This window comes from Macaca nemestrina, chromosome 2, assembly GCF_043159975.1.
Source record: "Macaca nemestrina isolate mMacNem1 chromosome 2, mMacNem.hap1, whole genome shotgun sequence".
NCBI classification, from domain to species: Eukaryota; Metazoa; Chordata; class Mammalia; order Primates; family Cercopithecidae; genus Macaca; species Macaca nemestrina.
Genome location: NC_092126.1, coordinates 45,463,348 through 45,484,924, shown reverse-complemented (window position 1 = coordinate 45,484,924; position 21,577 = coordinate 45,463,348). Strand labels below are relative to the sequence as shown.

The following is a 21,577-nucleotide window of genomic DNA, read 5'->3' as shown; positions in this document are numbered from 1 at the left end:
GATTTTAGTGTTTTCTTTTTGCCAAGCTCCTAGAGAAAGCATCAAATATAAAAGCTAGCAGATATGAAATCCTATCAGAAGCCCCTCACTTTGATTTCTGGTGTTACCTATGTCTTGCCAAATGTAAAGCTTATTATACGGGTGCCAATTTGTCACATAAACACGTAAGGGGATCCAGGGTCAGTGGTGTAAATCACGGTGCCTTGCCATGAAACCTGGCTACAATGAACTTAAAGAGAACAACTTAAAAGGAAAAGCTGGGGGATAGGGGGGTCTTGGCATCAGGTGGTGACTCTACCACCTTCTCTCCATTCAACTGTTTGACAAAGTCATTTTAGTCCCCAGGCCATCATTTGCACTATTGTGTCAGGGGAGCTGTCCTAGAAGTGAGAAGCGACAACATGCTAGCAGCCTGCGGGACTGGCGGGCAGCTCCGCCTGCAGCACCAGTGCGGGATCCACTAAGTGAAGCCAGCTGGGCTCCTGAGTCTAGTGGGGACTTGGAGAACCTTTATGTCTAGCTAAGGGATTGTAAATACACCAATCAGCACCCTGTGTCTAGCTCAAGGTTTGTAAATACACCAATCAGTACTCTGTATCTAGCTAACCTAGTGGTGACTTGGATAACTTTTCTGTCTGGCTCTCTATGTCTAGCCAAAGGATTGTAAACACACCAATCAGTACTCTGTGTTTAGCTCAAGGATTGTAAACGCACCAATCAGCACTCTGTGTCTAGCTCAGGGTTTGTAAACGCACCAATCAGTGCTCTGTGTCTGGTTAATCTGGTGAGGACTTGGAGAACTTTTATGTCTAGCTAGAGGATTGTAAATGCACCAATCACCATCCTGTCAAAATGGACCAGTCAGCTCTCTGTAAAATGGACCAATGAGCTCTCTGTAAAATAGACTAATCAGCTCTCTGTAAAATGGACTAATCAGCAGGATGTGGGTGGGATCAGATAAGCGAATAAAAGGAGGCTGCTGGAACCAGCAGTGGCAACCTGCTTGGGTCTCCTTCACAGTGTAGAAGCTTTGTTCTTTCACTTTTTGCAATAAATCTTGCTGCTGCTCACTCTTTGGGTCCAGGCTACCTTTATGAGCTGTAATATTCACCGTGAAGGTCTGCAGCTTCACTCCTGAAGCCAGCAAGACCACCAACCCACCAGAAGGAAGAAGCTCCAGACACATTTGAACATCTGAAGGAGCAAACTCTGGATACATCATCTTTAAGACCTGTAACACTCACCGCGAGGGTCTGCAGCTTCATTCTTGAAGTCAGCAAGACCAAGAACCTACCAATTCCAGACACAGAAGGATAAGTCACAGCCATACTGAGTCAGACTCAAGTAAGGTGAAGATGAGGTTCTCCCCTTGCTCTTGGGCATAACAAAACGGGGCTTGTCATATGAATACCAGAGCACCTTTTTAAAAAAGAAAACCTTTTTCTCCTGGTCCTCGCTGTCCAGTCCGGTAAATGGTTTTGACAGACATCTGCCAAGCTTCAGTGTCACTGGGCTCCCACTAAAAGCGCTGGTGATTATTCACAACCTCCCTTAAGAAATCTCTAACAGGATTAATCAGGCAATAACAAATGACTCAACTGCTACCTTTATGTCTAGGTTTATAAGCTTGACTCTCCCAGCTGTGGTAACATAAGTGTCAGATGTTCTTCAACAGTCATTTATTTACTTTATAGATTGTCTGAATTATATGCCAACTCAAACATTTAAGATTTTTAAAAATTACCAATAGTTTTTAAAATAAAATTTAATACATAAAAATATTAAACTGAGCCCAAATGGTGAAGAGCCAGCTTATATATGTGTTGACTCTTACTAAAAAGAAAGGGGATAGATGGCCTGGCGTAAGGTATCTATATATTCTGTGTTGAGGTCATTGAACAATAGGGTATTCTTGATAAGTAAACATTTGGGCTATGGGTCAATAACAACAGTTAAAACCTGTTTCTGGGTAAGCAACACAATTAAGGCAATAAGTGTGTTTGGGATACCGGTTCAAATGAATTTGTTTGATGTTATAAAATGGTTACTAAAATACTGGTTGCCAAGCCTGGGTTCGCAGTACAATTACCTAGGGAGCTTTACAAGACAGCTGATTGCCAGTTTCTATCCTCAGAGATTCTAATTCAGGCAGCCTGTTGGGGCTTTGAAGTAAGAAAAGCTCTCTTGGTGACTCCAGTGATCAGCCAGTTCAGGGAACCCTTGCAGCAGAATTGTCCAAGTGTTACTAGAAGTAGATTCACCAGGATGCCAAAGAGGCTCAATTTTCAGGGCCTCTCATTTGCATGGGTCTTTTCTAAAGCACCGTATCTAATTTTATATTTGTAATTTTTTTTTTTTTTTTTTAATGAGACGGAGTCTTGCTCTATCACCCAGGCTGGAGTGCCGTGGCACGATCTCCACTAATTGCAAGCTCTGCCTCCCGGGTTCAAGCCATTCTCCTGGCTCAGCCTCCCCAGGAGCTGGGACTACAGGCGCCCGTCAATACGCCCGTAGTAGAGACAGGATTTCGCCGTGTTAGCCAGGATGGTCTCGATCTCCTGACCTCGTGATCTGCCTGCCTCAGCCTCCCAAAGTGCTAGGATTACAGGCTCGAGCCACCGCGCCCCTCCTTGTATTCCTTTTCTTAAAGAGGGCCCCCTAATTGTAAAGAGCTCAGTCCCCACAAAACCTCAATCTGCTCCTGGCCATAAACCATACTGTAGTCAGAAAACTGTAACTCCCAGGCAAATCTGGCCCTCTGCCGGCTTTTGTACAGCCCACACGCTAAGAATAATTTTTACATTTTTAAATGGTAAAAAAAAAAAGAGTAATACTTTATGACACATGAAGATTACTTGACATTCAAATTTCAGCATTCATAAATAAAGTTATATTGGCTCACAGCCATGCTCACTCATTTATGTATTGTCTATAGTTGCTTTAGTGCTACAATGGCAGAACTGAGTAGTTGCAACAGAGACTGGATGGCCTGAAAAGCTTAAAATATTTACTATCTAGGTCTTAACAGAAAAAGTTTGTAGACCCTTGACCCATGCCATGAAATAATAACATCATAGACATGACAGAAAATTGATTTGAAGGGGTTGATTTATTTAATGTGAAAAGCATAATAAAGGAACTGTTTAAGATAAACAACTTACAAATACTCCCAATTGTAGAAGTGAAAGATTGATTCTATGAAAATCTACAAGTGATTGATTAAATTTAGACATGAATATCAAAGACTTTATAGAGTCATAGCATCTTATCAAAGATCATTTAGCCAAAGTTATGCTTAGTCTGTAGGTTAGAAGCAATGAAGTGAGACAGATTGGTTTGTGGGATGACTCAGGATAGGATGATAATCAGTAAAAACCTTCCCAGGTAGAAATTACAAGGAAAAGAATAGAGGATAGTTGCAAAAGATTTATGGAATTAGATTAACCACTTAGCATAAAATATTACTGCTCTGGGTTGTGAAAAAGTATAGTAAAATATTGCTAAAGTTGTATTTCAAAGTGTAGCTCCCAGAGATGGAACCAGTTAAAGCAATTCTACAAACAAAGCTAAAAAAATTTTAACAATAATGATTGGGTGTATTAGGCAAGAACTGTGACAGATCATCGAATTCTGGCAGCAAAGCACATTAAAAATATTGATTTAGCTGTCTCTCTTGACAGAAGTATGACGGAAACTTAGGCAGAGCCGTGAGGGTCACTCTGAAGGTCTGGGACCTCAGAGAGGCAGCAAGGAGGAAAGTCCATCGAAAGACAGTCAGTGTAGCACTGGGGTTGGTGGGAATGCTAACTGGTCATGTTCTGTAGCAGATTTCTCAATCAGGCAAATAGTAGAGGAACATTATATCCAAAAGACAAATTGACTAGGAAGTTGGCCAGTGAACATATTATTAGGATTGGGAGGTCAATGATGAAAGCAGAAGCTCTTAGTTCATTTCGCAGCTCTCATGATAGGATTGTACAAAAGAGAAGAAACGATCTTCCTTAACTGACTCAGGGCCAGGTACTTCGAAGATCCAAGTAGTCTGCTACTCCGGCTTCTGCTGGAATCTTGGCTGTTTGGAGGCAATTTGTTCTGTGTCTTTTGGAGAAATCCCCTGTGTTCCAAAGAACATCTGGGAATAATATCTCAACTGTAGTTCAACTTTTCCATTTTCACAAGAGAAGGGACTTGAGAGCTGGATGGTAATAGAGAGTCGTTGAGTCCATCTGAAGGATGGGTGATTTACCAGGCAAACGTAAGGGAGAGGAAGGAAAGCATCATTTTGAAGCATCTACTATGAACTAGGCACTCTGAATATGTTACTTCATTATTTCACATCTCCTCAGTGTAATTATTATTGATTCCACTTAAGATCTGGGGAAGCAGGGAGCATAAGCTTCATGCTCACACTCATCCAGCCTCTGACTGAACTGCTGAACTATGAATTCATAAACGTGAATGCTGAAATGTGAATGCACGTCTGTCTGGCTGCCTGGCCCCGAGTTCTTACTCCTTTCAACTTACCTGGCTGCTCCAGGCAGGCTCTCCAAGCAGATAAAGCAGCAAGTAGAAAAACATGGCATCATAAATATGTTTTCTACTTTTAAGGACCACAAAGACATTTCTTAAATTTATTGGAGTTATAAAAACAAAACTAAATGAATACCCTTCATTAATGAATAATACTATCTCTAAGGTGGACGGTCACATTACCTATCGCAGTCTTCCTTAAAGTGTCAAATTTGGAATCTAGTAAATGTCCTGTATTAGGTCCCTTTGAGACTTTACACAATTTACCCCAAACTCACTGTAAAAAAATGGTCTCTTTATATGTAAAGTTAAAGTTTTGCCAACTACAGATTGCTCAGGACAGGCAAGCAGCTCTCCTGGCCCCTAGTTTCAGCGATGACTAGTTTCTTTTTCACCACAGTCCAATTAGAAATGAGGTTATAGTTGTAAGTCTTCCTTCCCTGAGTTGTTTTTTTTTTTTTTTAATGCAGGCCGTTATAGTAACGAGTCACATGGTCACATGGTCTTCCCTTAGGTGATGGTCAGTGGTTAAAAACAGCCAGTAGATCTTCAGAGGAATTATTACAAGTTAAAAAAAAAATCATTTAAAGAACATATGCCACCATTTTGAAGTTCCCTAGTAAATTATTTGATCAATTTACCTTCTATTTCCTCCAAAACTGTGTTCTCACAGTTTTCAGAGCTTAAAATAGTCACTTTTTTATCCCTTAATCACAAACCACTCAGAAGAGGCTATAAGAAGAAAATACCATCAAGCAATGCTGCCTTAAGGAATTCTGTTTACTCTAAATTTAGTAGATTTCTTTTGTAAACCTAGGCCTAATCTCAGATTAAACAAAACAAATGGTAGCTAAATAGATGGCCTCTTCAACTCTGTTTGCTCTACCACAGACAAACAAGTCAAGGTCTTCCTAATTTGCAGTTCAGAAAGCTCTCTTCCCAATCTAGAAGAGGGAAAAAGAAGACCAAGCACCAATCTAAACAGACATTCCGTAATTATAGGATTTTAGGTTTGGAGTCACTTCACTTAATCTTTGCATGACCCAGAATTCAACTCAGAAGATTAAAAGAACAGCATTTTCAGTTCTATTCATGAAAATTAAGGACTTGGCTGGAGTTAATAAAGCCGAGAAAAAAGTATAAGCTGTTAGTCAAAGCAACGTAATCCTTACTGCAATGCAAAGTGGAAAAAAATGTAGTTGTATGTAATTTCCATTAAAATAAGTAATACATTTGTTTACATATTTGGAAAAGAGGACATAATATTCCGAAGGTGAATTATTCTGTGTGGGAGAACCATATTAAGATTCCACTGTTGGAGCAACTCCAGAAGCTTATCAGATCTAAATAAAAGATTGATGATGATTCTGAGTTTAAAATTTAATATCTAAGCTACCTGCTAAATTTTACATTACAAGAACGTTGACTGTACTGTAAATCAATAAAATCAATTATGCTCTCTTATGGAATGGATGTTAAAAGATAAAAATTATTTACATATTACTGTGCCTTTTCAGGGTGTGTTATTTACTTCTTTCACTCACTATCAAGTGTCAAAATTTTCATTTTGAAGGATTTAATGGATAATATTTAATACACAGTACATTAAAAATGCTATTCTGCTAGAATACCTTTTTTCTATAAATTACACAAAGACATGATCATTTCTACCTATAAACATGGATTTACAAAAACAAAATCTAACAATCTGATACACCCAGATTCAAGGAAATAATTTCCAAGTTGTAATTATATTGAAACTGATCCTTTTTCTGTTAAAAGGAACTTCAAGGCAGCTATTATGTGCTATGAATAAATGATCATACAATAATCATAGTTATGAGATCTGTAAGTAAATGGTTAGCATCTGTTTATCCAACACCCTTAGTTACTGTGTAAGTCTTTCCCCAAAGCCAGGCTACCAATTCACAGGGGCTTTATCTTTGTCTAAGCCCATCTCTCAAGTGAATTAAAGGCTTGTGAGAGAAGGCAAATGACCTTTTATGGGTTTGGAGTATACTGTGAGGTTAAGACTGTGAAATGCCACTCCAAGGCAAGAGTTGGCAATGTGTGTTTTCCCCTGCACTCGTCACCAGTGTTCCCATTAATCTCATTCCCCAGCCTCCAGCAGGGGAAAAGCCCATCTTACGAAATAATGCAAATGTAAATATTGTACACCTATGTATCTAAATTATGTTTTCATAAAATTATGAGATAAAGATTTTTGATCATTTAAGCAGTTCAGACACTTGGTTACATTCATAATCAAGAAACGAAAGATATCTCCGGGAAAAAAGTGTCCAACGTTGTAATAAGTAATTATTTAAAACATATTGCAAAACAGATTGTGATAAGAACTTATAATTTGTTTTTTAACTCAGAATTAGAATTTGATAAAGACAAATTTCCAGGTCCATGAAATAACTTAATACTTTGCTTTCTTTCTTTCTTTCTTTTTTTTGGGGAGATGGAGTTTTGCTCTCTTTGCCCAGGCTGGAGTGCAACGGCACAGTCTCGGCTCACTGCAACCTCTGCCTCTGGGGTTCAAGCGATTCTCCTGCCTAGGCCTCTCAAGTAGCTGGAATTACAGGCGCCCAGCACCATGCTGGGCTAGTTTTGTATTTTTAGTAGAGATGGGGTTTCACCATATTGGACAGGCTGGTCTTGGTGATCTTGACCTCAGGTGATCCGCTGGCCTCGGCCTACCAAAGTGCTGGGATTACAGGCATGAGCCACCGCACCCGGCCAATACTTCGTTTTCTTAATATGAATGGGGATATACTTGAATCATTCAGGAAAGCCCCCTGTATCTTATTCCTAAGTCTATTGGATTAATGTCATATGTACATCAGGTTAGCTAGAAAAAAGGACATTTTAAAGGGCATTAATCATTTATGTTCAAAGGTAAGATATTAAGAGCAATATAAATTATAACTAATATCTGAAATCAAGAATTTACTCAGAAAATCTTTTCTAGTTTTTCATCAGCTAACAATTATGATTACTTTGTTCAAAATTTTTTCTAGTTTCAAATTTAAGCTCCCCCCACTGTCCCCGGGTCACTTACACCATTCTCTTCTTTATAAAATCTTATATTTGGAAAAACACAAAGTATATGCAATAGTCATTTAAAATTTTGTAGGATTTAAACAATTACAAAAGATACAAGCACTTGCAGGTCAAACATTGCATAGGTGACAAAGATATATATATATATTTTTTGAGATGGAGTTTCGCTCTTGTTGCCCAGGCTGGAGTGCAAGGGTGCGATCTCAGCTCACTGCGACCTCTGCCTCCCAGGTTCAAGTGATTCTCATGTCTCAGCCTCCCGAGTAGCTGGGATTATGAGCGCCTGCCACTGCATCCAGCTAATTTTTGTATGTTTTAGTAGAGACGGGGTTTCTCCATTCTGGTCAGGCTGGTCTTGAACTCCCGACCTCAGGTGATCCGCCCGCCTCCACCTTCAAAATGCTGGGATTACAGGTGTGAGCCACTGCACCCTGCCAGAAAAAGAGATTAATGTCTCCTTCATCCCTTCCAACTCATCCTCCACAGAAACCTGATGTTAACATTTCAGTATACATCCTCCATCCCAAACAAATATTTATACATGTATTTATCCAAGCATAATGTATAACTGTAAAAGTTCTTTTTTATAAAGTCAGAATAAAAATCAGAATAAAAATATAAATTCACATTATTCTATGTATTAATCAGAACTATTTTGGTTGTAAGTAATGGAAACAGAAAATAGTTTAAGTAAAAAAAGTATTTAAGTATTATTGGTTTGTGTAACTGAGAAGGCTTCAAGAATAGCTGGATCTAGGAAATTAAATCAGCAGTTAGCCTTGGTTTGTCTTAGCTCTGTTTTTCTCTATGTTGGTTCATTCTTGGGCAAAACTTTTCTTGTAGTGGCTGGATAGGTGTTTTCAATATTGGACATATCATATACAAAATGCAAAATACTATGTTTAACAATTTTAGAGAAATATCGAACAACCTTGAAAATATAGGCAGGAAATGAGAAATTATCTTAAAATGTCAAAGAGATTTAAAGAACCAATTAAATGAAGAATTAAATAAGAATGATGAAATTTAAAAAACAATAGAAGATTACCATTTCTGATTTCTGACAATATGGCAACCAAGATATTTTGGACCATTCTCCCACTGAAAATAACAAAAGATGCAGCTAAATCAGAAAAAACAACAACGGCTGGGCGCAGTGGCTCATGCCTGTAATCCCAACACTTTGGGAGGCTGAAGCAGGCGGATCACCTGAGGTCAGGAGTTCGAGACCAGCCTGGCCAATATGATGAAACCCTGTCTCTACTAAAAATACAAAAATTAGTCTGGCATGGTTGTGGGCACCTGTAATCCCAGCTACTCGGGAGGGTGAGTCAGGAGAATCATTTGAACCCTGGAGGCGGAGGCTGCAGTGAGCTGAGATTGTGACACTGCACTCCAGCCTGGGTGACAGAGTGAGACTCTGTCTCAAAAAAAAAAGAAAACAACAATATCAAAAATAAAAACAAAACTAGAGGCATCAAAAAGCTAACAAGATAGTAACAAATAACCAAGCCAAAATATGAGAGCAAGTAGAAACACAGAAATAAGCATAGTGATAAAGCCAGTATTATTTATTCAAGAGAATTTCTAAATGTACTCTTACCTTGTGTGGTGATTCTGCCTCATATCCTCCTGTCTTGATGACCTTATGAACAAAGCCGCAACCCCAAATGATTGTCCCTGTGCCCTGGGGATACTCAGCAAGTAAACTAGTCTGGATAAGGGCTAATTGGGAGCATACTTTCCTGAGCATCTCAGAATCAGATATGTTCCTTGACAGTCTAGACCACAGACAGCTGGACTCGTACAAGTGTGGGTTTGTGAACCCTTAGGTGACAATATTGAAGTAGGATTGGGTGGGGTATGGAGAGCACACAACAGTTAGAAAGGGTAAGGCAATCTGTCATTCTTCCTACCTGCCTTTTCCACAACAAAGAGGGAGATGGAGCCGGCATGATGCTCACCCTCAGCTCCCGGAGAAGCCAGGCTACTAAGCTCAGGTCTGCCCTGCAGTCCTCTCTGTTACTGAAGCCACCACGTGCCTATTTCCTGCTACCATCTCCTTGCCAGTGGATGCACTGAGCTCAGTTGAACTGTGCACCCACCTTGCCGCAACAATCTTTAATCACTCAGTGCACTGAAAACGCTTACTGCCCATACTCTTACATCAGTTAGGGCAGTTGTCCCAACCTTTTTGGCACCAGGGACTGGTTTCATGGAAGACAATTTTTCCATGGACAGGATAAGGGTGGGGGATGGTTTTGGGATGATTCAAACACATCATATTTATTATGCACTTTATTCCTATTATTATTACATTGTAATATACAATGAAATAATTATACAACTCACCATAATGTAGAATCAGTGGGAGCCCTGAGCTTGTTCTCCTGCAACGAGACGGTCCCATCTGTGGGTGATGGGAGACAGTGACAGATCATCAGGCATTGATTCTCATGAGGAGCACACAACCTAGATCCTTCACATGCACAGTTCACAATAGGGTTCCCACTCCTATGAGAATGTAATGCCACTGCTGATCTGAAGGAAGCAGAGCTCAGGCGGTGATGCAAGTGATGGGAAGTGACTATAAATACAGATGAAGCCTCCCCTGCTTGCCAGCCCACTGTTCACCTCCTGCTGTGTGGCCTGGGAGTTGAAGACCCTGAGTTAGGGAGCTTCTGTCTTCAAGTGACAGAAAGTTCAGCTCAAATGGACTTAGACAATAAAAGGGGACATTGTGGCTAGTAGTTCTTCTGGGGGTTCTCAGTTTACACACTAAAAGTTGATTCTGACTGATTTAGGAAATGACAAATTTGTTGAAAGGCTATTAGGTAGCCCAAAGGCTAGATAGGAAGAACCACTTCCAAAATTAGGTCCTAGTACCAGTCCGGTAAAGGCAGTGCTGCTGGTGGTCTTACATTCTGCCTTTGGAGGCAGGATACCAACTGCTACTCCTGAAACTGTTGCCATAAGCGCTACTGCTGCCACTACAGCTGCGCCCACCAGTGAATTCTCCACTGTCTTGGTGACTTCATTTCTCCAGCTTGGGATTCACAGGTTGGTCTGATGGTCACATAGAGAAGAAATGCCTGCGCTTTAGCTGTGAAGCTGCCTGGGGCTGTGACTATATGGTCCTGGCTGTTTCTACATTGGAAGGCATCTCTGCCCCTCAGTGGTATGCATGTGGTGAGATATCCCCAAACCCAGAAAGGTGTTCAGATAAGGTCCTTGCTCATGTGGCATTTACAGTCTTACAGTGAGGGAGACAGACAATAAGCAAGTAAACCAATAAAGAAAGATGATAATTCCAGGTAGTGATTAGCATTATGAAGACTATAAGGACCTCCACACATTCCAACCCTGATGTTGCCCCAGAAGCAAGAGAGGGGTGTACCGATCTGCAAGTCGATGTAAATCTAGGTAAAAACCATAAGAAACCCCTGGGCAGAGAGAAAGGGTGGCTGTGACCTGCTGTGGGTAACCCATAGGCTGAGCAGAGAAAGTCACTGTTAGGACATGGTGCAGGCAGAGTTGCAGGCTGTTTCCTCTCTCCAACCGCTGTTCTTGGCAGATAATCGCCTGGCCTGGCACCACCTTGAGACAAAATATCTGCTACGCGGAGGTGATAGGATAATATCAGGGCAGTGCCACAGCCTGGCCAGGGTGAGGAACAGATAACAATGGCAGCATCTGGCCTCTGAGCAATTCTACCCCCTGTCAGAAGGAGGTTACTTACAGAGGAGTTGTTTACGGAATTTGGGAGCTGACTGTATCGAGAGCAGGGATGAATGCACACTGCAGGATACCAAGGATCAGTTAGAAGCAATGAACCAAGTGTGCATACATATATAACAGATACAGATGGGTCTTTAGAACACACTGGTGAATACAAAACATAATACCTACAACAAGGTCAATTGCACAATACTATTTGTGAAACATATAATATGCCAAATAATAACTTACATTTGACAATATTACATTTTTAGACAAGGATATACATGTAATGCCTTACAGTGAATGAATATATGAAAGGAGAGGTAATGGAAATGGAAACCAGGGATTAATGGGGAAAATATCCATGATAGAAATGTAATAATAGCATACCATGAACTGAAGTATGTGATTGACTTGATACTTTTCACATGAGGCATAAAAATTAAAGAAAGAATGGAGGAGTAGGAGGGAATTTATTAGTTGGCATCTCAGCTGCAGGTGGAGTGATCAACATTAAATAGGGTGGTCAGAGAAGGCTTCTATAAAGAGGTGACATCTAGGCTAAAATCTGAGCAATGTGGCCAGTCATGTGATGGTCTGGGGCTGCGCACTCCAGGCAGAAGGAATAGCATATGCTAAGACCCTGTAACAGAAACATGACATCGTTGAACAAGGAAAAAGACAGGTGCGTTTGGAGCACAGCGAGTACATCAAAGTTGAGGTTTAATTTTAAAAGATGATCTGGCAAAGTCTTTCTTCGTTGATAAGTCTATACATACAGTTTGGAGTAATCAGTTTCACAGAATTGGTAATTGCTAGGGAGAAGTGAAGTCCTCTCTGGTTTTATGAAGACCCGGCTTGACAGGGAAGTGAGGCGTGAGCACCAGGCAATCAGACAGTGGCAGAACCAAATTTGCACTTACAAGTGCAGAAGGAGCCGATTCTCACCACTGCGAAGACAGAAATTTTAGCAGGTGCAGCCTGCCATGCTGAGACCCCCATGCTGAAGGCTGGACAGCCCGTGTAAAGGACTGACTCAGCAGGGCTTTTGACACTAGCTGTCTCCACTGCGATCCTGCTTACAGTTTGTGCCCTCAACATTTCCGGGGCAACAGCTCCTAACTAGGACCACTTTCCACATCTTTGCCCTCTGGTGCTTGGGCTCTGGTCTCCTTCTGTCCTCTTTCCATATCTTGCCAGAAACTTGACATTTTTTGGTTTTCTTCAAAAGAGCACTTTGTGTATCAAAAATACAAACCTTAGGTTTTCACTCTGTCCTGGGGTGTCGACCTCTTGTCTCCCTGTCAAGTGCTGAACTGCTCCTTTTGCAAAAGAAAACAAACGAAGAACAATAATAAGCTGTTTTTCATGAACAGAAAATCCTTGAGGACAGGGACCTACTCTACCTTGACTTCCATCTAACCTTGTGCCTAGAAAAATTGTTGGGCCCAAGGTAGGTGCTCCATAAAATGGATTGAATGAGTTCTCTCTCTCACACACACACACACACACACACACCCCACATTCTTAAAATGGTGAAAAAAATCACATCCTGCTTTCTATTGCAAAAGTTCCAACTAGAATTCATCTTTCCCAAGATAACTAGCATTAATATAGCTTTGCTCAACACCAATTATTGCTCACAAAGAATTAGTTTTCCTCACTGGAACTATTATGGGTCATAATAATAATGTTTATTGAGCACTGTGGGCCACATACTAAATTATCTCGCTTAAAACCTATAATAACCCTATGACTTATGTACTATCCCATCTTTATCTAAAAGAGGAGAAAAACTGAAGCTTAAAGAGACTTGGTAACTTCTACGTGATGGCTACAGCTGGGCTTTTCATCCCAGGTCAACCTGACTCCAGAACTCTTAGCCGACCTTCTGAAACTCAAGCCAATTTTATATAATGAAATATATTAAAGTTACATCTGAAGCAACTACTACTCTTCTGAATATTACTTTTTCTTTTGTAGACTAATCATTGGCATCCATATATTTAAGCATTTCTTAAGGAGCTCAATTTTTTCATAATATTGTACATTTAAAATATAATGTGTACAAGACAGCTTGAAAATAAGCAGCAGAGAAAGAATAGAAGTGAAATCTATTCTTTGCACTGAGCCTGTGTTTGCTTTAATTCTAGTTTCTGGTTTTGAAAATACTTTTTTGTCTATTTTTTCTTCTTTTTCTTTGTACTGATAGTTTAATTACTTATTTTGTGATCATAAAACAATGAGCATTGTGACAATTTTACTGCAGTAAACACTCTTTGTCTGAGTCTAGGTTTCCTAGAAATTATAGGCTGAGGCAAAATTTACATTCTAAAGCTTCACTAGAGGGGTGCAAACCCAAGGGAGCAGGAGTGAACGGGGGCAGGCCAATAATACAGGAAGGCAGGAAAGCAAAGAGAAGATTATTGGGCTGGCCTTGCTTCACTAGAAAGCACTATTGGTTGTTCTGTCACCTGGAAGTTTCCAGAGAGGCCCACATGGAAACATTTCTCAGAAGAATCCTTTGGAAGAGAAGAAGAGGAAGAATTTGTCTATGGGTTATTGCCTATCATCTGCCTCTTAGTACTTCAAATTTGCTTCACTGGGGCTCAGCACGGTGGCTGACGCCTGTAATCCCAGCACTTTGGGAGGCCAAGGTGGGCGGATCACTTGAGGCCAGGAGTTCGAGACCAGCCTGGCCAACATGGCAAAACCCCATCTCTACTAAAAACACAAAAATTAGCTGGGCGTGATGGTGGCGCCTGTAACCCCAGCTGCTTGGGATGCCGAGGCACAAGAATCTGAACCTGGGAGACAGAGGTTGCAGTGAGCGGAGATCCTGCCTCCGCACTCCAGACTGGGTGACAGAGTGAGATTCTGTTGCAAAAAAAAAAAAAGCAAAACAAAAAAAATTTGTTTTGTTTCACTGGGCATCAGCTTCTAGCATTGTTACCTCGCCCCTTATATGAGTCTCAGAACACAAGTCAGCAAGCAGGCACAAGCCAGGGACACTTCCTTTCTGCCTGCAGCCTGGGGTCTCCAGGCCCTATCAAGGCAGTGCGCCCCCAGTGGTCCTGTTGTGTCTTGCACCTGGTGACAAGGAGGGCCCAGGGTAGGAGGGAGGAGGCCGGTGGTGTGAGGCGTGAGGCAGTGTGATCCTGAGCTGTGCCATGGAACACCTGGGACACCTGGAGCAGCGGGCAGTAGGCCCAGCTAGCTAAGCAGGAGGAACACTGCAACAACATGGTTTCTGCAGTGAGAGAGTTCCAAGAGCTTCTCCACAATAATGACCAAAACCACTTCTCTGCACTCAAAAGAAGGTGATCTTTTTGGAGGGTCATTAGTAGCATTGAGCAGAAAACCATAGCTGAGGATCAATAACCTCAAACTGTCAGAACATTTTCATAACATGTCTCCTGGTGCACATGCAGGAGATTTTTCTTCAGTGAATATCTGTACGTACAGTCTCTGTAAGTGAACACTTTAAAATAATAGCTTTAAATGGTTGCTTGCACTAAGTTTGGTTCTTTTCTTATAAATACGTCCAAAACTCATCTATTGATCCATAAATTCATCCTGGGGGAAGGTACCATTGAGTATCCCTATCACAATTGCCTCCTTGTTGAACTGGCAATAGACATCTCAGCAAACTCACAGGGAAACTAACAGTAAGAATTAAATGCTTTGAGGTATTTTAAACTTGGAGAGGCTATTTAAATCCATGTTACTTTTAAACCCAAAATTTCCCATTGTTTCCAGGAGAGGGCACAAATTCATCTTATGCTTATTCTTAGTGCTTTTCACCACCTTTCTTGACTTTACCCCATGTATACACATGCACACTCCCACACATAAACATGTGCACCCTAACTCTTATTTTATAAAATGTCTGGTTATCTATTAATCAGCTTATGCAGCCATTTCAGAACCTATGCAAAGCAACTTTGAACAGACTCTTCACCCTGCTGCAAGATCCGGAGTGTCAACTGGGGCTTCATGAGGTTCCCATGTAGAGCTGGTTCCACTACTGCTAAATACATGTGGCTTTAATTTACAGTCCAGTCCCTGTATCATTGTTTCCAATTGCCGATGGCATTGGTAGACCAACAGTGGTAATAGGAGTAGTCTCAGGCAATAAGGAGACACATTTTCTATAGAGAATTTTAAAACAATAATTAAATAGACTAAAAGCTGATTTGCTTTTACTATATTCACACATTGGCGATTCTACACAATAGTCAAATGCTGTCCTCCTCCCCACTAAACCTTTGGTTGATCTGCAGTCTAAAAAATTTCTGTGGTTATCATTCAATTTCATAATAAATAAAATCAGCAATGTTACTGCTTATCTCTTAAGAAACACATTTTCTCCTTTAGTAATAACTCCTACGTGGGAGTTAACTCAGAGAAGACGACATAAATGGACTTATCTACACGCTCTTGTTTGAGAGTTAAGTTCCTGATGGTTCAGAATCATTCACATTTGTGCTTGCTTTGGGTACACTTCATGCTCCAACCAATGTGGGACTATCTGCTTCTGCATTTAAACACTAGATTTGGAATAAACATTGGCAGTTCAGCGATTGTGATGGGACTTGGGCTACCTCAATTCTCTCTCATCCGATTTAGCACTCTCATGAAAACTCACTTGGAGTTTTTATATACAATTAAAATTTAAAATAATAAAGCAGTGTAAACCACTTCTTTTGGTAACTGCAAGTTTATTTCACATGTGCAGTATTTCACACTTTGAATAATATCTTTAAAAATTGAAGTTGATGTCTTTTTTATTGTTCTTTTTCTTATGTAATTACTATTGCACAATAATGTTATTCATTTTTATGGCAGTCTAGTATGTAGGTGTGTGTATTTTCTCTTTTGTTTGAAAAACATTAATGTAATTAAAAATATTAGTCCACTACTTTCCCCTTTTTTGATACTATAAATGTATTTTATTATTTTATTTTTCATTTTTATTGGAATGATTACATATACAAAGTTCAATAAAATAAAAATCTCACCATGTTTCTTTTCAGTCCATTTTTCTTTTTATTCATTTCATTATTATTACCAAAAATAATGCTGTAAGGAGTAGTGGGGTGTTAAAAAAATGATCTGCTGGATAACACCAGTCACACAAGGCATACTCTGCTTCCTTGCAGATCCTCTGGAGAGCTGCCCTGCCTGAGAACACTGCTCCCTGCTGCTCGGTGTGAATTCACCCTTGAGGCTTATAAACAGAGAATTAACCCTCACGCTTCCTTAAACTTATTCTTTTATTCAGAGAGATATATCTAACTACAGTGTCAACTTTGTCTTGGTTCACACAGATCCCCAGGAACAGAGTGAGCAATCAGCACATTTTTGTTGAGTGAAAGAAGGAATGTGATGTTACTTTGCACGTATTGGAGAGTGCATGCGCATGTGTTAATATGTCTGAGTATTGTGTGCAAGTGTGGGTGTTCACAGCACAAAATCGTTTTGTCAAGAGTGAACATCGTATGTTTTACTTTTCTTGCACCCACCCACCCCACATCCCCCACCACTTCCCAGCCGTGCCAGAGACACTACAGTTGCAGACTAACAAATTGACTTAGAAGGTCAGGACCCAAAATGCTATTCCAAAAATATTAAGAATGGCTAAGAAGTTAAAATCCAATCAAATAAAATTCCATTTTTTAATTCTTTTATAAGCACACTAGTTTTTTGTATGGGGGAGGAGAGGTTACTCATGAGTAAATAAAATTCTCAACATATCACAAGATACTACAACTGATACTAATCTTTGCCAACTGTTAATAATTTCTTTCTCATTCTTGTAACTGATACCCAGGGATGCATCTAATATATATTATAATTCCAACACATTTTAATTACCATTATATTTAAAGTAAGAAAGGAGGGGGAAATGTAGCTTTTAAAGACTCTGCGCAGCTCACCTAAGATGACCTTTCAAAGATAAGTGATATAAAACATTAAAGAACCTAAAACTTACATAGTCCAGCCTTGATGTGTAAATAAACGAGGCAGAGAGTATAGACTTGTCCAGAGTCTACAGTGTGAGGGTATAGCCAGGACCAGAAGCCTGCAATCCCTACTTCCACCCCAGTCTCTCATCCAACACAGTACAGCTTCCAATACAGAAGAAAATGACTCTGTTTTTGTTTGTTGTATCAAATTGTTTAAAGTATTTAAGATACGTGCTTCAGATATCATCACATTGTCAGATAACAATATACAGAGTAATAAGAATTTGCAGGTAACTTTGAGAATCACCTATTATAACACATACATTAACAAGAGAAAATGAATAAATATTTACTAAGTATCTACCACGTCCATGGCACGTGGCTCTTCCCCATAGAGACTACTGAATGAATAAATGATAGCATGAACCTACATAACACTCACCATAAGCCAGTCTGGTCTAAGTGCTTTACATTTATTAAGACATTTAATCTTCACAGCTCTGTGAATATCTGTTATCACCATCCCCAGTTTGCAGATAAGGAAATTGAGGCACAGAGAACTTCACCAAAGATCAGGCAGCCAGCAAACAGAACTTTACTACTTTGGTCATCTGACTCCATGGGTCATGCAAACTATGATCTACCTCTCATCTTAAGGAACAGAAACATAGGAAAAGGTTAATGGTAAGGCAGATTTAAATAACAGTTAATGATGACTATAATGGACAAAAGGCAATATCTAAGAGGCAAGTGAATAGTATAAGTCAGAGCTCTCTGTGAGTGCAAGCAACAGAAACTAAATATGAAATTGCTTAAATTATCTCAATATTTGCTGGCAATAGTAGAAGGCATTATAGAATGAATTTTGTCCCCCCAAAATTCATGTGTTGAAGTCCTAACTCCCAGTACCTCCAAATATAACCATATTTGACATAGGACCTTTAAAGAGCTAATTAAGATAAATTGAGGCCATTCTGATGGATCCCAATCTAATCTAACTGGTGTCCCTATAAGAGAGTGAGATTAGGACAAACACAAGCAGAGGGAAGGCCATGTGAAGCTGCAGAGAGGAGGGCTATGTGCAAGCAAGAAGAGAGTTCCCAGAGTGCAACCAACCCCCATGACACCTGGATCTCAGATTTCTGGTCTCCAAAGTCACAAGAAATTAAATTCCCATTTTCAGCCACCCAATCTGTGATACTTTGTTAATGCAGCCCAAGCAGAGAAAAATAGAAGAATATTGGGCATTTCATAGAATTAAAGAGTTACAGGAAACAGTCGCAGCCAGGAATCTCAAGGACTAGAACAAGGACCTCAACAACTGCAGGATACACACACTATCCTCCCCACACTTCCAGCTTCAGAATTTAAAAATGCCAAGGATGGCCTCAACTGATCCAGTTGAGGTCGCATTCCCAACCCTAAGCCAATCACTTATTTCTCCTATTTCAGTGAGGCATCTCTACCATCCTTGGCTGGTCTGTGTCCCCAGATCCTCTTGTGGTTCGGTTTCCCAAGAGAGTAAACCTGGTTTCTGCCAGGACAGGAGAGAGGCTGCTAAGAGTTGAGGAAGGAATCCAGAGGTCTGAGTACTTTCTCTAAAGACTTTCCATAAACCTCCCATATTTGGCTCCACCTCTTACCTTTTCTTTCAGAAGAATCTGGTGCCTCCAATTCTGGGGACTTTCTGCTGTGCTTTACCATGAACTAACTTCCTTCTGAAGCTCCCCATCTGCTGATACTGCAGTTCCAGCCCCTGTCCATGTCCATCTCCAAAAATGAGATGACATGGACTTTTCACCTATTCTTTCTGTCTTGTGGACTTGGGCCTTTTTGGCTTCTTTGCTGTCATTTTAGTAGCATTTTGAAAGAGATCAAAGAAAAACACAGGTTTTTAAACTGCAATGTTTAACCAGAAGTCTATTTTGGGGACTTTCAAATAATCCCCTGTGAGGTGCCACAGTGGCTTCCTTCTGGCTTGGGAAGGTGGCAGTAGCACAAAGGACAGACAATAGCACAGAGAACAGACTAGGAAGAGAAGAGTAGGCAGGCTCTGGCCTCCACCCCTACATCAAGCAGAAAATCTCTGCTTTTTATGTTTTATATATTGGCCTTCTAAGATTTCATTTGAAGAAAGAGACTTTAACTAAAAATAGAAACTCTTAAAACCACTGTGCAATACCAGGCTGCCTCCTACATATTTTAAAGAGTTTAAATCATGGTGTACATACATGTATTGTGGTTTTCTTTTTCATTAAATTGTGTTATAAACACGTATCCATATTTCTGTGGCTTTTTCATCATCAGTTTTTTAACCTAGTGCCTGGCATGTGATAGGCCCTTAGTAAATAGTGATTGATTGAGTGAATGGATTATATTTAACAGCTGCTTCTAATTTATTTGCAATTAGAGAGAATAACCTGTTTCATTCATTCATTTATTCACCAAACACATATTTATTCAATACCTATTATATGCCAGGCACTGATGGATGGTGCTGAGAATACAGGAATGAATAAGGCAGACCGTCCTTTCCACACAGAGTCAACAGTCTGAGGGGGAAATCTGACAGGTGAATTGACAATCACAATACGTAAGTGTAAAAGCTATGGGAAACAAAAAGCATCTACAGGACCACATCATAGGGGTCCCTAATGCACACCTGAAAGTTGGGGAAGGCTCCCTGGAGGAAAAGACTTAAGGTGAATCCTAAAAAACTAACAAAACAGTTTCTGGTTCAGCATGTAAGAAATTTGGAAGTTGCCACTCTTTCCTAACAAGTAAAAAGCTGAACAAACTGAAAAATCAAATTAGCCAGGCATGGTGGTGCACACCTGTGGTCCCAACTACTTGGGAGGCTGAGGCATGAGAATCACTTGAGCCTGGGAGGTGGAGGTTGTAGTGAGCCGAGATCGCACCATTGCACTCCAGCCTGGGTGACAGGGTGAGACTCTTGTTCTCAAAAATAAAAAACAAACAAACAAAAAAACAAACAGTGAAAAATCAACAACCCTTCTTAGTTCTATAAGAGAAGTGATGGCACAGGGCAAATTTCTTCCCCCAGAATTGGGGAGACCAACAGGCAAATACAGAGAATCACAACTTCCAGAGCAAAACCTCCGTGGGAACCAGTGGAGCCGGTTCTGAGACAAGTATGAACAAGTCTGAGAGAGAAAAACTCCAGGGGAACTGAATCATAAGGAGGTCCCCACACTTTTGTGAGTTTTACCTCCAGGAGCACTACCAGGTCTCATAGTGAATATTAGGGGAAAAATCCCCTCCTGCTTCCAGCAGAGGGAGGGGAAGAGGAGCCATTTTGAAAAATACTAGAGCATTATGTTCTTAACAAGGTCTATCCTCAGGAGAAACTATGTAACCAGAGCCTGACCTGCTAGGGTTTCATCAGAGCATAACTGACATAAGGCAAGGGAAATATCCAACTCAAGTCCATTCCAGCCATCCTGTCCCACCTAAGGTGAGGTGGGGGAAGGGACCTAGAGGCCTGTGAAGTTCACAATCCAGAGTAACGGGCTCACTGAAAGCCTGAGGAGAACACTTCCCCTCCCAGCACATCTTACCACCACATTACTAAAGGCCTATTGACAGCAGTTCCTTTTACCCAGGACACCTATTGTATCCTGTTATCCAAAACAAAAAACAAAAAAAACAACAAATACAAGACATACAAAAAAGCAAAAAACCCCACAGTCTGAAGAGACAGAACAAGTATCAGAATCAGACTCAGATATGGCAGAGATGTTGAAATTATCAAACCAGAAACTTAAAACCAGTATGATTGATGTACTCAGGCTTTAATGCATAAAGAGGACAACATGCAAGAACAGATGGGCAAGGTAAGCAGAGAAATGGAAATTCTAAGAAAGAATTAAAAAGAAATGCTACAGATCAAAAACATTGCAATAGAAATGAAAAATGTAGGCTGGGCATGGTGGCTCATGCCTGTAATCCCAGCACTTTGGGAGGCCAAAGCAGGCAGATCACACGAGTCCAGGAGTTCAAGACTAGTTTGGACAACGTGGCAAAACCTCATCTCTACAAAAAATACAAAAATTAGCAGGGCATGGTGGCATGCCTGTAGTCTGAGCTAGTTGAGAGGCTAAGGCAGGAGGATCACTTGAAGCTGGGAAGTCGAGGTTGCAGTGAGCCATGTTTGCCCCACTGCACTCTAGCCTGGGTGACAAAGCAAGACCGTATCTCAAATAATAATAATAATAATAAAGAAAAGAAAAATGCCATTGATGGGCTTATTAGTAGAATGAACCTGGCTG

At 40.4% G+C, this 21,577-nt stretch overlaps 1 long non-coding RNA gene across 1 annotated transcript; it reads right to left on the bottom strand.

Moving 5' to 3' along the window:
* Positions 1-3,113: 3,113 nt before the first annotated feature.
* On the bottom strand, positions 3,114-19,154 carry LOC105470003 (uncharacterized). The gene is made up of 4 exons (XR_980191.3): positions 18,932-19,154; positions 12,578-12,641; positions 9,952-10,009; positions 3,114-8,030 (listed from the first exon to the last, which is right to left on the bottom strand). It is a non-coding gene; the product is annotated as an uncharacterized lncRNA (long non-coding RNA).
* Positions 19,155-21,577: the final 2,423 nt, after the last annotated feature.